Source organism: Gopherus evgoodei, chromosome 3, assembly GCF_007399415.2.
Source record: "Gopherus evgoodei ecotype Sinaloan lineage chromosome 3, rGopEvg1_v1.p, whole genome shotgun sequence".
Taxonomy (NCBI): domain Eukaryota; kingdom Metazoa; phylum Chordata; order Testudines; family Testudinidae; genus Gopherus; species Gopherus evgoodei.
In genome coordinates this window covers 193,650,736-193,665,981 of record NC_044324.1, presented here as the reverse complement: position 1 = coordinate 193,665,981, position 15,246 = coordinate 193,650,736, and the positions used below count along the sequence as shown (strand labels likewise).

The 15,246-nt window shown below is 38.9% G+C and overlaps 1 pseudogene; it reads right to left on the bottom strand.

Moving 5' to 3' along the window:
- Positions 1–11,302: 11,302 nt before the first annotated feature.
- On the bottom strand, positions 11,303–12,013 carry LOC115649432 (annotated as a pseudogene).
- Between the last annotated feature and the right edge of the window lie 3,233 nt (positions 12,014–15,246).

Genomic DNA, 15,246 nt, shown 5'->3' with positions numbered 1-15,246 from the left:
GCCAGCAGACAGGAAAACACTCTTGAAAAATTGTACAGACCTTTTTTGGACGATGGAACATGTGGAATATTTGGATGTCAGTGATAAAGACCTCTATGTCAAACTTAACGTCTGTCACCTTTTGCAACACGGAAAGCACTCTTCACTCCACGTTCTCCAATTTATTCATGATGCGAAGCTGAAGAACACTTTTCCTAATGTATATATAGGTTTGAGAATTCTGCTCACACTGCCTGTCACAGTCATGAGCACAGCTTTTCGAAGCTCAGGCTCATTAAAATGTATCTTTGATGATGGCTGATGAGAGATTGACATTGCTTACTATTTTATTGCTTGAAAATGCCATTGGCCAATCTTTGGATCTCTCTGACGCTGTGCTTCATTTTGTGAGGGGAAAGGCAGAAAAGTGACCTTTTGAACTGAAGGACTAATGTTAACATTCTAAGGTTGTCACCTACTGTAACACTATTTAATACTGGTCCACCCAATGTTGGTGCACAGTTCAATTTCTTGTTGTTAGTACATTTCAGTTATTCTTAAAATTAAAAAGTTCCTATAAGCTTAGAGGAAATGAATGTTTGTATTTGCTTATATAAATACAGAGATAAATCATGCAAGCAAATTGTGCATCAAAGTCATGAAATGAGCTATAAAAGCAATACAAATAAGATATTCAAAAGTTTAACAAATGGAGGGGGGAGCGCCAAACATGCTCCTTGCTTGGGGTACCATTTGGCCGTCTACTCCTTCCTGCAGAATTGATTAGGTATAAGGAAGGGAGTAGAAATTATCTTGTGCATTTGGGAGCTGGGATACAGATTATGTGGTTTAAAATCATGGTGTAGACCAGTGCCTAAATGGCACAATTTGCCATAAAGTATTTCTTCTAATATTTTATTAGACACTTTAAATAGTGGAAGGAAGAACAACTGGGCTATATTGTGAGCTCATTATCACTGTGCTAAATCTAGAGCATCTCCACTGACCTCAGCCCCATTGATAGGTTTTATATGTACCTATTCCCAAATTTCAACCCATTTTAAGACAAACTTTTTATAACATTTGTTTCCATTGTGACTAAGCCATTAGCTTGGATCACTTTAGTATGTATTTGCCTCTGTCTTTTGTCCATTAACTCTAGAGATCAGCCTGGAAAGAAAACAGAGTAAGACATACAGTAATCTCCTTCAGCTGCATACCTACATAGTGTAATTTTTCTCAGAGGCAGACTGCAGCATACAGATGGACACTGATCAGACTGTAGGTATACTGGCGCCTTTTGCTGCAGTATTGGAGAGTGATATGGATTCATACTTAGAGTAGTACATTTGCAGCAACAGTAGCTATATGTTCAGCTGATCTCTAGATCATTGATCACTTTGTTTGCAGTATCTTATACATGTATATGCTGTGAAAATATTTGGTGTGTATTGGGAGTTTTTACAGCCCGATGTCATGGATGCTTTAAAATCTTTATTCTCTGCACAACAAAAAAGTCTGCAAATCCATGGCAGGTATTCCAGCTAATACTGCAGTAAGCTGATGAGATAGCAGATGGTTCCTACTGCATTTGGATGGACTTTTCACTGTTTTTATTCTTTTGTGGAGGGGTGGGGGGAATAGGTCATATTGATTGATGTAATTGCTTGTACTGGGTTCCCTAGCGCCAGCTGCAAGCATATTTTTTTATGCCTGTGAGCTGGTGATTGGTCAGAATTGGATAACAATAAATTGGTTATGAGGCTTTTATCACTAAAAATAACTTACTCGATCTGGCCCTTCCTTTTCCTTCTCTTTCTGTTGCATTGTGACTGGCTAAATTGAAACTAAAAACAACTATCCCACACTCTCTGATTTGCATCCACTATCGCTTCTCAAAGGACAAGCTCTCACATTTAATATATATTTAGTTCTCTTGGTCAGATTGTAAAGCCCTTCTTCCCAATGGTGAGCAGTTACTCACAACAGTAAGACAATGGCAATACTCATGAAAGGAAGATCTTGACAATCTCTTCCTATATTTTTATCAGCAACTATATTCATAGATTGCTTCTAAAGCTATTTATTTCTAGCAAAGGACACCAAGTAGTGCTACCAAACTGGTTTGGACAGACCCCAAAAGAAAAGGAGAATTTCCATATGCTGAAGTGACAGGTGAAGGGTGGAATTATCTGCTGGCTCTGTGTCAATGAAACTGCATTCTCTTTTAAATAGATGAAATCTTGGCCTTAGTTTCCATGAACATTACAATATGGAATCATAAATTAAAGGAAAACTGCAGTGATTCATTTTAATACTTTAGGGCCCAGTCCTGGAGAGGTGAAAGTTAAGCATGTGTGCCTGTGGTTTGCTGTATAGGGATGAGGTTACTCATAAAGTTAAGTCTGTGCTTACCTCAGCTAATGTTTACTGAAAAAAGTATATTTTCTATAATCTTATCTGTCTATTTTGCACTGTATGTATGTTTACCTCACAATCAGCACAGCTGTTATTGAGTTGTGCCTGTCACAATTCAGGGCAAAGTATACCTGTGTTTCCCCTCTGTGGTCCAGCAAGGGGGGCTTCTTAAGCTTCTGCCTCCCCAGCCATCACCTCTCTTGGGCAGAAACCAGAATCTCTCTCTCTCACACTCTGCCTATTGACGGGGGTATTTCCAGGATGCAAAGTTTCCTGACTACACTGTATGTTCCCAGCAAGTCAGACTACCTAAACAGTCCTGGTTTTCCTTCCTACCTCAGAGGGTATAAATAGCCTAATTGCTCTTTCTAATAAAATACATGTATTCTTTAGGTGAAAGCTTTACAGAAAAAACATATTAAAACAATAAAAGAACCTGCACACATCCTAATACACTTACCACAGATCACCTCAACTCCAACAAAAGCTCTCTCCAAAGGGTTTTTCTGTGGTTACAAGTTCATAACCATTTTAGCTCAGAACAACCACACCCATGAATCTGTGTGTCACTTCTTTATACAGTTTGGGTCTTTGATCAGTAAGTTATCAGCAGATAAAAGGTCAATTCAGGGTGAAGCTTCTCGCATAACCAGAAGGTATACATTTGCATACACCTCCCCTTGGAGATTTCCTGGGAGACCCACTTTAACTTTAAAGTTCACATTGTTTCAAGTAGTCCTCTGAAGCTCATAATACTTACATGCGTCATGTGTCCCCTCGAGAGACATTACATACAATCCCACAATAACACAGAAACATTTGCATTTTTAATGCAACAAACTCCTAAGATACTTAAACTGAATTTAAAGAAGATTTAAGTTAATTCAGTGAGGTTTGTCCAGGATAAAGCAGGAAATTGACATATCTGTTACAATGGGGATAAGAATTTTAGCACATTATCCTTCTAATAAGGATCTGATCCACAGTAATGCTGACCAAAAAAAAAAATCACTTTATTCCCAGTGTCAATGGTTGCTGTTGCAAGTATATATTGTGTATACACTACTCATGACACAGAGAGTTTTCAACAGACTTCACCTGTTAAGAAAGGTGCCTTACTTATTATAATGATGTTTCTCATTACAACACGAACCCCCAGCAGTGCTGGAAATTAGTGTATTGGCTACACTCACACTTTACAGCGCTGCAACTGGGGGTATGGCTACATTTGGAATTTCAAAGCACTGCCCTGGCAGCGTTGTGGGAGCGCTGCCGCGGCAGCGCTTTGAAGTGTGAGGGTATGGCTACACTTAGAGTTTTGCAGCGCTGGTAGTTACAGCTGTGTTCGTACAGCTGTGTAGGGCCAGCGCTGCAGTGTGGCCACACTGACAGCTACCAGCGCTGCAGTGTGGCCACATTTGCAGCACTTGCAGTGCTGTTGGGAGTGGTGCATTGTGGGCAGCTATCCCAGCATTCAAGTGGCTGCAACGTGCTTTTCAAAAGAGGGGGGTGGGGTGGAATGTGACAGGGAGCGTGGAGGAGACAGACAGAATGGATTTTTGGAGTTGACACTGTTCTCAGCTCCCTGCCTTGCAAGTTCTAAGGACTGTGCCTACCTTCAATCATTTTAAAAGTTCTAACTCCCTTCCCCTACTCCTCTCTCATTCACTAAATGCAAATTATGTACTGCTAAATACCCATCAGACCAGATCAGCAACTGCTGAACACGGACTTCCCCCTCCCCCCCTGCCGTGTGAGAGTGCTGTTTCTCTCTTCAAGCAAACAGCTGTGAACATTCCAAAGTAATTCCCCTGCCTGCCTCCGGTTGCTCAGCAAACAGGAGCTGTGTTTGTTTTTTAAATAAGCAGTTTGGCTGAACTCCGACCTCTCCCTTTCTTCCGGTTTGTTGTGGACAGGAATTCTGGGATACCTCCTTATACCCCAGAGGTCAATAAAAGCGCTGGTGGGCGTCCACACTTGCTGACCAGCGCTGGATCACCAGCGCTGGAATCCCTACACCCGAGGCTCGACCGGGTGTACAGCCAGCGCTGCAACCAGGGAGTTGCAGCGCTGCAACCAGGGAGTTGCAGCGCTGGCCGTGCTTTGCAAGTGTGGCCACATCCTAAGTTGCAGCGCTGTAACCCCCTCACCAGCGCTGCAACTCTCTAGTGTAGCCAAGCCCTGAGTGTAGTCAGAGCGGCAGCGCTGGGAGAGAGCTCTCCCAGCGCTGCATGTAAACCACATCCCTTATGGGTGTAGCGTGCAGCGCTGGGAGCCGTGCTCCCAGCGCTGCTGCCCTGATTACACTGATGCTTTACAGCGCTGTATCTTGCAGCGCTCAGGGGGGTGTTTTTTCACACCCCAGTTGCAGCGCTGTAAAGTGTGAGTGTAGCCGGATGTGAAAAAACACCCCCCTGAACGCTGCAAGATACAGTGCTGTAAAGCGTCAGTGTAATCAGGACAGCAGCGCTGGCAGCGCGGCTACTAGTGCTGCATGCTACACCCGTAAGGGAAGTGGTTTACATGCAGCGCTGGGAGAGCTCTCTCCCAGCGCTGCCGCTCTGACTACACTCACACTTCAAAGCGCTGCCGTGGCAGCGCTTTGAAATTCCAAATGTAGCCATACCCTTAGATGTTTGAAGGTAGAACTGGTTGATGGATCTTAGCTAAGAAAATAACATTAATCCTCTTTTGGTATGTGTGTCTGGATTTACTTCTACAAAACATTATGACTGGTGATGAGAATGCTGAAACTGTACAGAGAAAAAAATAGAAGGAAAGAGAACATAGAGTGAAGTCAGAAGAAATCATGCATCTAAAGCAGTAGAAATCTACATTGAGTCAGCACCACACTATAGAAAAGAGATTCTTCAGCCAACAAGGAGAAAGAATGAGAACTTGCATTTTCTTTAATTTTGTAATTAAGATGAAGTTGCTTGCTGCATGCCTGTAATTGCAGAGCTACAAGTGCAGGGGGCCATCTTTCTTCAAGTCAAAAGAAATTTCAGGAAGTTAATGACAGCCATCTTTGATATAGGTAACAAAATGCACCCTCGACTGATGGAAGAAGCCCTTAAGAAGAGAACAGCTTATGAGGCCTGCAGTAACAAAGGTACATAGAACTAAAAATAAAAAATAATAAATGCAAAGCCAGCACAACACTTAAGTGTATGCTTAACTTTAAGCATACCATTAATCCAATTGGTTTCAAATTAATGCATTCACATTAAGTGAGTGCTTTGCTGGATCAGGGTTTTGAATTATGAAATCAAGATGGAAGGTGTGAAACATTGTTCAATCAAGTTTTCCAGAACAGTTCTTAGCAAAGAAGAGCTTACACTGCACCCACCTTTGAGACTGAATGAGGTATGGAAGTGTCAGTCAGAGGCTCTGAGTATAAAAAACAGCACACAGCCTGCGTTTATATTAAAGGCATGCAGTACAAGTAAGAACCCATGCAGAGATGTGGTGGGTCATCCTAACGTGCAAAAGGACACTCTGCTTGTTCAGGGTTTGGAAAGATATATAATAAATATAGTTCTGTGAATAATTGATTTTTCAGTTCTCTGGCTATACTGAAAAATTGGAGGAAAAACCCACAATATATAGGAGAACTGAAAGGTCAAAACCAACATTTTTTGGAGTTGAACGAAACATATTCAGAATGAAAGAACGTCTTTTTCATGCTTTTTTTAAACTTTAGAAAATATTTAAATAAAATTTAAGTAAATTTCTAAACAAAAATGTGTTTCAAATGAAAAATATATTTTTGAAAAATATGTTTTTAAAAACATTTTCAAAAATAGTTGTTTTTTTTCTCCAGGAGCTTTTTTGTTTTGATTTGTTTCGGGGTTTTTTACTGCAACAATTAGGTGAATTCAACATAAATTTGCAAAATTTTTGGTTGATTTGTAGGTTTTGGTTGATTTGTAGGTGCATTTTTTAATCCAAAAGAAATTTGGAAGAAAATTTTTTGTCTGACTTTAGTTATAAATTTGCCATGAAAAAAAAACAAACAAACCAATGTCATAATATCCATTCTTCTAAGTGAGAATTTAAACCTGCATGACGAAACAGGAATGCTACTTGCTCTGGACATGGCAGACAGATGTAGGTGTGGACGTGGAAGTGTGAGAACTCTCAGTTGGTCATGCAGTAGCTGCAGGAGTTGATGATAATGAAACAAAGGAAGCTTAACACAGCTAAATGATAGGTGGATAGCTTATCAACTGTCAAAACACATTGCCATGAAAGCAAAACTGTTAGAGAAAAAGAGATACCATAACCTTAAACCATCACCATTATCTGGAATATGCACACATATGAAAGAATAATGAACAAAAGTGATGCTATGAAAGAAATCGGTAGCTAAAGTAAAGAAGATAGAAGACATTGATCAAAGCAGAGTAAAAACTCCAGGCGGTTGCAGGCTGAAGAGAGAATGCTTGAAAAAGACTTCAGGAAAGCACAAGTACAAACTTTTAGAAATAAGAATAAAAGGATGTTCAAGTATGTAGGGTTGCAGAGTGCAAGAGGGGGATCCTATGGAAATATAGAGAAATTAAAAATAGCAATTGGAGAAACTCTGGAGGTAGATAGAATATAACAAGAGAAGGCAGAAATACATTCTGTCTTCCATTTTGGGTTATTCAGAAATACCATTGAGGAGAATAAGCAAGTTCTTCTTGGAAGAAAAAGTTGAATCTAGGAAGACAATGAATAGGGCAATATTTCCATATCTTAGTAGTCCTCTTCAACACCAGAAAATTGGCAACTCTTTTGAACATGACTACAGTATGAGGAACACCTGTGGGAAAGGATCTTCAGGACTAAAATAGAAGCAATGTTTCAACTGAAGGGGCTGGGGAATAAATACTATAGCAGTTTATCTTTATAAGCCCCTGTTAAGCTGTTAAGTATTGAGGTGTAGCTTTAATGATGTGGCCCTTTAAGAACATCATATTGTAACCTGAGAATCCCAGAACCACTGGAAGTTAGTGTAGTTCATGTTCTGTTAAAACATGGAATAAACTACTGGAGTTCTGCTAAGATGATGAACCCCCTTCCTGTGGCAAACGCTTAACAGTATATCTTACTTGGCTTTGAGCAGGATATTTTTAGGTGAAATTCCATGTTTGTAGGAAAAAGGAGGAAACACTTTCTCTGGAATGTTGATTTTTTTTTTAAGTGGCTGTGGGGAATATATACATGGAAGATGAAAGTTGTCAAATACACAATCTATCTCTCTTCTTTGTGTCAAAATTCGTACAGTTTGTGACACAATATGTCATGTAAAGAAATGATTCTGTGCCAATGCCTTATTCCACTTTGTTAACCGATTCTGCTGTGTCATCTCTTTCATATACTCTAAATCATGACATGAGGAAGATTGTAATTCTATGCCATCACCCAAATATCATTCAGTGAGTCAGGACTCCCAATTATTTGAATTTATAATTATTATTGGTAGTGCCCAAGTGTTGGCCAGAATACTCTGAGACTATCCAGAATTTCAGATAGTTTAAACTTTTTTTGAAAGCGAATAATAGTAAAGAAACCATACACACTAATTTTTCACATGATATTGTGATGTCCCAGGAACTTCTTACTGGGCATCTGAAATGTCCTCCTTTAAAGTAATCATTCAGAACTATTGTTTTGGGTTTTTTTTCATAACTAAAAATGGTTTGTTCCAGACATATTTCTATATCCAGTTGAATTAGTTCTATGTTTAAGAGGAACAAATAGCCCAAAAGAATGAATGCTCAACATAATGAACAGTGTTTGGAATAAGAGCAAAGTCAAATGAGTATACCCACTTTCTAGCAATTTTTTTGCTCAGAGCGTATATTAACTACACTTGTTCACTGTTAATAAACTCATTAATAGAGCAGCATTACTGGAAAGAAATGTTACAGACTGAAAAATATGCACCTGTCACTATTGAATGAGAAGATATTAGAGACAGCAGCATACATTTGTAATAACTAGGCTCTTGTTTATTATTTGACTATTCTGTGACCTTATAAAGGGTTGTCACGGCTGTTTCCTGTTTTTTTTTTAAATAGACAATAGGGTCACCTTAATAATAGCCACATTATTTTTTTTTAAATCATTGTCACAGTTAGGGTCCCTGTAGCTATATTCCCACTCGATGGTCCAGCAAGGGCATCCACTCAAGGCTTTCTGCTCCCCAGCTGTTCCTTTTCTGTCCCTTCTGACCAGGTATTTCCAGGCTGAACACTTCCCTGCCTACACTCTGATATCCTCAGCAAAAGACAGGCTGCCTAAGCAGGTTTCTTCTGCCTTATCTTCAGAGACATTTAACAACAGTGTAATTACCACAGTTAATCTACTCTACAGTTAATCAGCTGTTTCTTGGCAAGGATATTTTTTTCTTAAAGTAAAAGAAATACAGAAATTACCTGTTAAAAACAGTCAAAGAACCTACACACATGATAATAAACTAACCAGAAATCACCCCAACTCCAACCAGGGCTCTTGGCAGGTAAGAAGTCCTTCAAATCCCTATTCAGGGATTTTCCTGTGGTTTCAAGTGCATAACACCCTTTGCTCAGAAAAAAGACAAAAACAAACCTCTCATGAATCTGTGAGTGAGTCATTTATCCAGTTTAGGGTCTTTGAAGAGACTGTGAATATATAATCTGCCAGTCAATGGGTCCCCTCTGTGGGGTGATGCCTAATGGAAGGGGTTACTTTAGCTTATCTGTTCCTCCTAGAGATTTCCCGAGAAACTCACTTAATTTTAAAAGTTCACATTATTTCTTAAACTCCTTTGAAGTTCCTAATATTTCCCAAAGTTTACATTAGTCACCTCCATTAGAGAAGTTGCACACAATTCCACACAGACAATTGCATTTTTACTACAGTCGACTCCCAAAGTACTAAAATTAATTCATTAATTCATCCAGAAGATTGCCCTATTTGTCACAATTGGTTATACAAATTTTAACTGTTAATTTTTCCCACATATTTGAGGAGGCCATATCTTGCTTGTGGATAATTCGTAAAAGTCACTTGAATGAGTAGTTAGGGTGACCAGACAGCAAATGTGAAAAATCAGGATGGGGATGGGGGATAATAGGAACCTATATAAGAAAGAGACCCCCAAATCAGGACTCTCCCTATAAAATCAGGACATATGGTCACCTTATGAGTAGTCCACCTTAACAGTCCACTGTAGCTATTTTGCAATGGTTGCAGCCATTTAAAATTAGCCTTTCTGGAGAAATAATTAAGAAGAATTTTGTTGCTGACCTACAGCCAGTGTGTTCTCTTATTTATTTGAGAGTCTATTTAATTTCCCAACTTAAAATGCTCCTTTGTCAGTAACTTCAAGATTTTTTAAAACTCAATACTGCCCAGAAAATTCCTTATAAAAAGAGACATGACACTATGACAGGAATTTCAAAGCTCTTGAGGCTTAAAAAGACAACTTGAGCAATAATTGAGTCTATAGTTTACTGACTCCTTTTCATTAGTTCTAGTTTTGAGAGGCATAAATTATACAAAGAAAACATAACATTTTTTTTTTAAAAAAGCTTTCATTATTCTGCTGAAAGATTATAGTGGTTTTATATTCTGTTCAAGATTTCCATGGTTGAGATTATAAATTGGAAAGTTTCAAGAAAGAAATATCATTTATACAAACTAAGTTAAAGGGTCAAAATTTATATATTTATAAATAGGGTACTACAAATGTTAGCGTTTTAGGGGTGGGTTCCCAAAACTTGATTTTTGTGCTCAGATGCTGTATTTGTACACTCAAAATACCTAATTTCATTGCAAAAATGTGAGGCTTGGGATGCAAAAAAAATTATCAAGACATTTTGAAAGATTTTTTCTTATGCTATTGAAGTCAGGGAAAGGGGTCACGTTGTTTTCACCGAGCGTTAGATGGTGGCCTTGTACTAGAAAGCTTTTAAATATTAAAAAAAAAGATTAGTTGATTTTCCAGTGACAGTTTGACCAATGTTTTCTTCCAGTTACTGTTGGGAAAAAAACTTCCAAATTAGATAGTTCAATAAATATATATAATTTTTATATAAAATATGTTATTTAGAAATATTTCTTTCCAACATATTTATTGAACTTAGATCACTGTTTGAAATATTTAGAGGAGTAAATTAGATTTGATATGATAACATTCAGTTGATGGAGCCATAAATGATTCAAAACAGAGAGTGTATTTAGTCTTGTTATACTTGTATACAACATAAAACCAATGAATTTCAAACACCAAAAGGCGAGGGATAGCTCAGTGATTTGAGCATTGGCCTGCTAAACCCAGGGTTGTGAGCTCAATCCTTGAGGGGGCTGTTTAGGGCAAAAAATATGTCTGGGGATTGGTCCTGCTTTCAGGGGGTTGGATTAGATGACCTCCTGAGGTCCTTTCCAACCTTGATATTCTTGATTTGAGGATTCCAAAATGGTGCATATATATGCATTAAGTACAGCTCTTTATCTTATACAATGAGGTAACATTGTGGAAAAAAATTCTATGGGAGAAAACCTGTTAGAGCCTCAGCTGTGTGGTTTGTGGTTCAGACCTATTGGAACTGATATAACTCCATGGCAGAAAAAGGAACAGGAGGTGAGGAACATAAATGTGGGAAATAGTGCATGAGTATAGGTTGGGAGTGGGGTGATGGTGGCACTGCAGTAACTGCTTTGGCATGCCTTTACTATATCTCTGTGATGTGTGTGGGGAGTTTGTTACTGAAGCTGTGGGCTAATGATCCACATATAGTTTGAGCACAAACTCAAAATCACAAACAAAGCCTATTGTTTCTAAGAGGCTTTGTGAAATATTTTTCAATATCAAATGTCTAACCTGTATCTCCTAAGTGATCTTCATAATAGTTCTAGCTGGATCCATATTCCATCATCCCCTGATAACCTCATAGGCACTTTCCACTACTTGTTTATGGATTTCTTTCCAGTTCTGCTTGAGTACATCAGCTCCTGTGTCAGGTTGAAGAAACTTCAGGGAGACACTAGCAATATTCACCCCCATTCCAAACAGGTACACTACAATCTCCCTGTTCACTTGTGATCCACCCAGACTATGGATGCCCAGTCTTTCTCCCATGAGGTAACAGAAATGTGCAGATGTCCAGATTGAAGCATTATCAATAACATGATGTTTAGGAAAGCAACTCATCTTCCAGACTACATAGGTCAAAATATCCACTGGATTTGAGGCAACAAGCAGCTTGCAGCCGGGCAGTCAGTTTGACAATATGAAAATAATTCATTTTAAGATGTTGCGCTGGACCAAATTAAAAACTTTGACCCTCTCCTCCTTGCTGGAAGCACTAACAGTAATGATAACCAGCTTGGAGTGTGCCATCACACTGTCATCTTTCACAGAGAGAGTCTTTGATATGCTAAAGAAGACACTGCCTTTCTGGAGATCCAGTATCTCTACTTTCAGCTTGTTCTCCAAGATATAAACAAAAGCATCATCAGCCAAATCTTTCTTCAGGATACAAATTGCACAAACTATGCTCACTGTAACAATCCCAATCTTGTTGTGGGCTTGATCATGCTCCTTTTTGTGAATATTTTGAATCAAGTGCTCCTTGAAAGACATCTTGCAGAGCTGGTAGATCTAGCAAAGCCTCGGTCTAGTGCTAATTCTGAAGATAGTACTTCCACCTCTGCAACAGTACCGCCATCCTAAGTGATCAAGAAGCTAGTGGTGGGCCATCTCTGACAACTCCTGACTTCCATTGGTCATCTTTACCCTTTAGCCCAAGATGAGGCATATATCTGCACCAGCTGAGGATTTACATGCTAGAATGTCCCAAACTACGTGGCCTTAATAGAGCAATCCTGATTGTTACAAGAGGACTGGCTTTCATTCAGTTATGGGAATGGAATATAACCAAAAGTGTAAACTGTAGAAGGCAACATCCATGGAACCATTTCACTCATCTTTAATAATCAAAAGAAAACGTGAAGTTAGTGGAGCCATGTTGCTCTGTCTCAGTGCATCTTGTTGAGACTTGAGTGTAATTTAGAAGGCAACAACTGAGTTACATGAGATTTTATAACAGCTGTCAGCTTTCTATAAGGAGAGTTTATCAAAAGGAGGAAAAAGACCACGTTTTTTAAAAGTTGTCCCCCCACCTCATCCTACACAGTTGGTAACAGAAATGAATGGCACATCCTAGGTGTAATGTGATTTTAAATAAAAAACAAACAAACAGAAAAGGCTACAGGCAGCTTGAGGCAGGTATCTTACAACAGCTAACTGCTAAATAGACTTGAAAAATCCTGTTTATTTATATTTAGACTTCATAAATTGCACAGTGTGTTTCCACATGATAGCAGTGACAAGAGCTTTGTTTCTCTAAAGTTGCTTAAAAGGGACCTTTTAAAGGAACAGCACCAAACACATTAGCTCAGATTCTCCACCACTGAAATAGCGCTTTTATAAACTAAACATTGGATAAAGTGGAGGGAGTGTATTTTCACTAGCAATACACCGTAATTGTAGTTATATAGTTTTACACATTGTCTATCAGGGATATAGTTTTATGCATAGACAATTCAATGTAGCTTATCCTGCCTTTGAAGTAAAAATAGTAAATTGCCTATCTTAGATATGTTCAAATGCCTGTATAATAGTCACATTTAAATCTGAACGTGTCCTGTTATTTAGTTTTCAGTTTAATCTTTTTACATCAAAGAGGCTGTTCTAGGATGACACAAAAAAAGCATGTTTTAATGTATCACTTTTCAAAATTAGGTTCAGTATATTAACTTCCATCCAACCTCTTCCTGCACCCAAGGCATATTCTCTTTCTCTTATTGGTAAGTACATAGCAAAGCTATAAATGCAATCCATAGCATTTCATGGTTTAAGACACAATCAAATCTTGATTATTCAAATAGTCTCGGAGGTGTTGAATTTATCATGTCAGCCCTGTTTTGAATGGGTCTGCACCAGCCTGCAAGCAACTTAAATCACAGACATGTCTCCTTAGCAGTCAGATGATGTAAATTAAACACAGCTTTGTGTTAGAGGCCATGCACTTGCTTCACTATCCCTTACTATGCAGCAGTCTTAGAATGATGCAACATATGTCCTTTCAGTGCAAAGGATGGGGTCCTGCCTACTCCTAGACTGGTTTGGGTGGTCTGTGCCTGCAAGGTTGCTTAGAAAGAGCAATCCTTGTCTATGACTTTATAAGGGAACAATGTAGTCCTGTATGCATGTTGAGTGCTGAACACGTTAGTGCTCAATAAATAATATTATTTCAGAGAAATTAGGACTCAGAATAGTGACACCACATAATAAACATCCAGTTATGATTATTAGATAATTAATTTAAGTATTAGTTAGTGTTTTCCATAAAAGAAAGTGATATCCATATTATTAAAGGATGCAATATTCTTGCAGTACTGTATATGCACTTCCCTCTTTGAAATAAATGCTTAGTTGTTAAGGAGGATTGTGCACTGCACTTCAGAAATTTTCTGTTGAGAGATAATTCTAGTTAAGGAAAAAAATGTTTTTTTTTTAATATATACCATATTTGTCAATAAATGATGTGACCTTTATTGTTGCACAATTTGAATATTTACACCATAACTTTATTTGTTCCATCAGATATTTTATTACGATTTTAACATGCACTCTGTGGCGGTTAGAGCCCAGGACTGGGCAACAGGACCTCTGGCTAAAGTTGTATTTAATTCATTATTCTTGTTTAACTGGAACATTTTTCCTCCTTCACTCTATGAGATTTTGCATTCCCAATATGCCTCTTTCCTTGATTTTTTCAGCAAAATAGTTGATTTCACTTCAAAACATGCAGAAGTTTCAATATTAGTTGTTTATGATGCAAAGTCATCTTCATTCAAAACCTCTTTCACTCATTAATGAATCTCTTTTCAGATTCACACACCTAAGCAAAATTTATCTCCGCACACAGATCTGCTTTCACATTGGAAACAAACCTTGAAATCTAAGTAGTTTTGAGGTATTGTTTTGTTTTTTAAAAATATGTTGAACCTTGCTTGTGCCAGACTCCATTCCTGGTTCTTCCCTGCAATCATTGATCTCTAGAAGTGAAAGTAAACAGGGGAGTTTCAGAGGGAGTTCTCTTGGAGGAGCAGGTTTTTGTATTTTGTGTGTTGTATTTTGTAGTTTATATGTGTGGAGGCTGCTAGGGGCAGTGTGCTGGGAGAGAAGCTAAGCCCTGTTTAGGGGGCGGGGCTTGTCTCCTTAGGGGTCCTATAAAAGTAGCCAGCCGGTCAGGCAGCAGCATAGACAGCTGCAGCAGCACAGCAGCCAGCAAACAGAGCTGTAAACGGGAGTTTCAGAGGGAGTTTACAGGGGGAGGTTGCGGGGGAGACTAAGAGACCTAGGCCGAGGAACTGACAGGCTAGTGAAGGGAGTGGGTGGTGGTCTGCCAGTGTTCGGGTGCCTGTTGGGGGTGTGTGGTTTTTTCTTTTCTTTTTTTTGACTAGCAGGTTTTAGGTGGGAAGGCTATGACTGATACAGAGGTAGCAGTGAAAGATACAATGAGGATGACTGGATGTGAAAGCTGCGGCGCGTACATGATCTTGGAGGGGGTACCTGAAAAGAGTTTTGTCTGCATGAAGTGCCGCCTGATAGAGCTGATGGAAGAAAAGATCTGAGGACTGGAGATGCAGGTGGAAACTCTGGTAGAGTTTAGAAGGGGGTTCGAGGAGATGATGGAGCAAAGACATGTAGAGGCTGAAGGGATAAGCTCAGACTTGCAGATAGAAGCAGGACCTAAAAATTCTGAGGAGAGACTACTGGGTGAGGAAGGTGGATGGTGGAAGCATGTG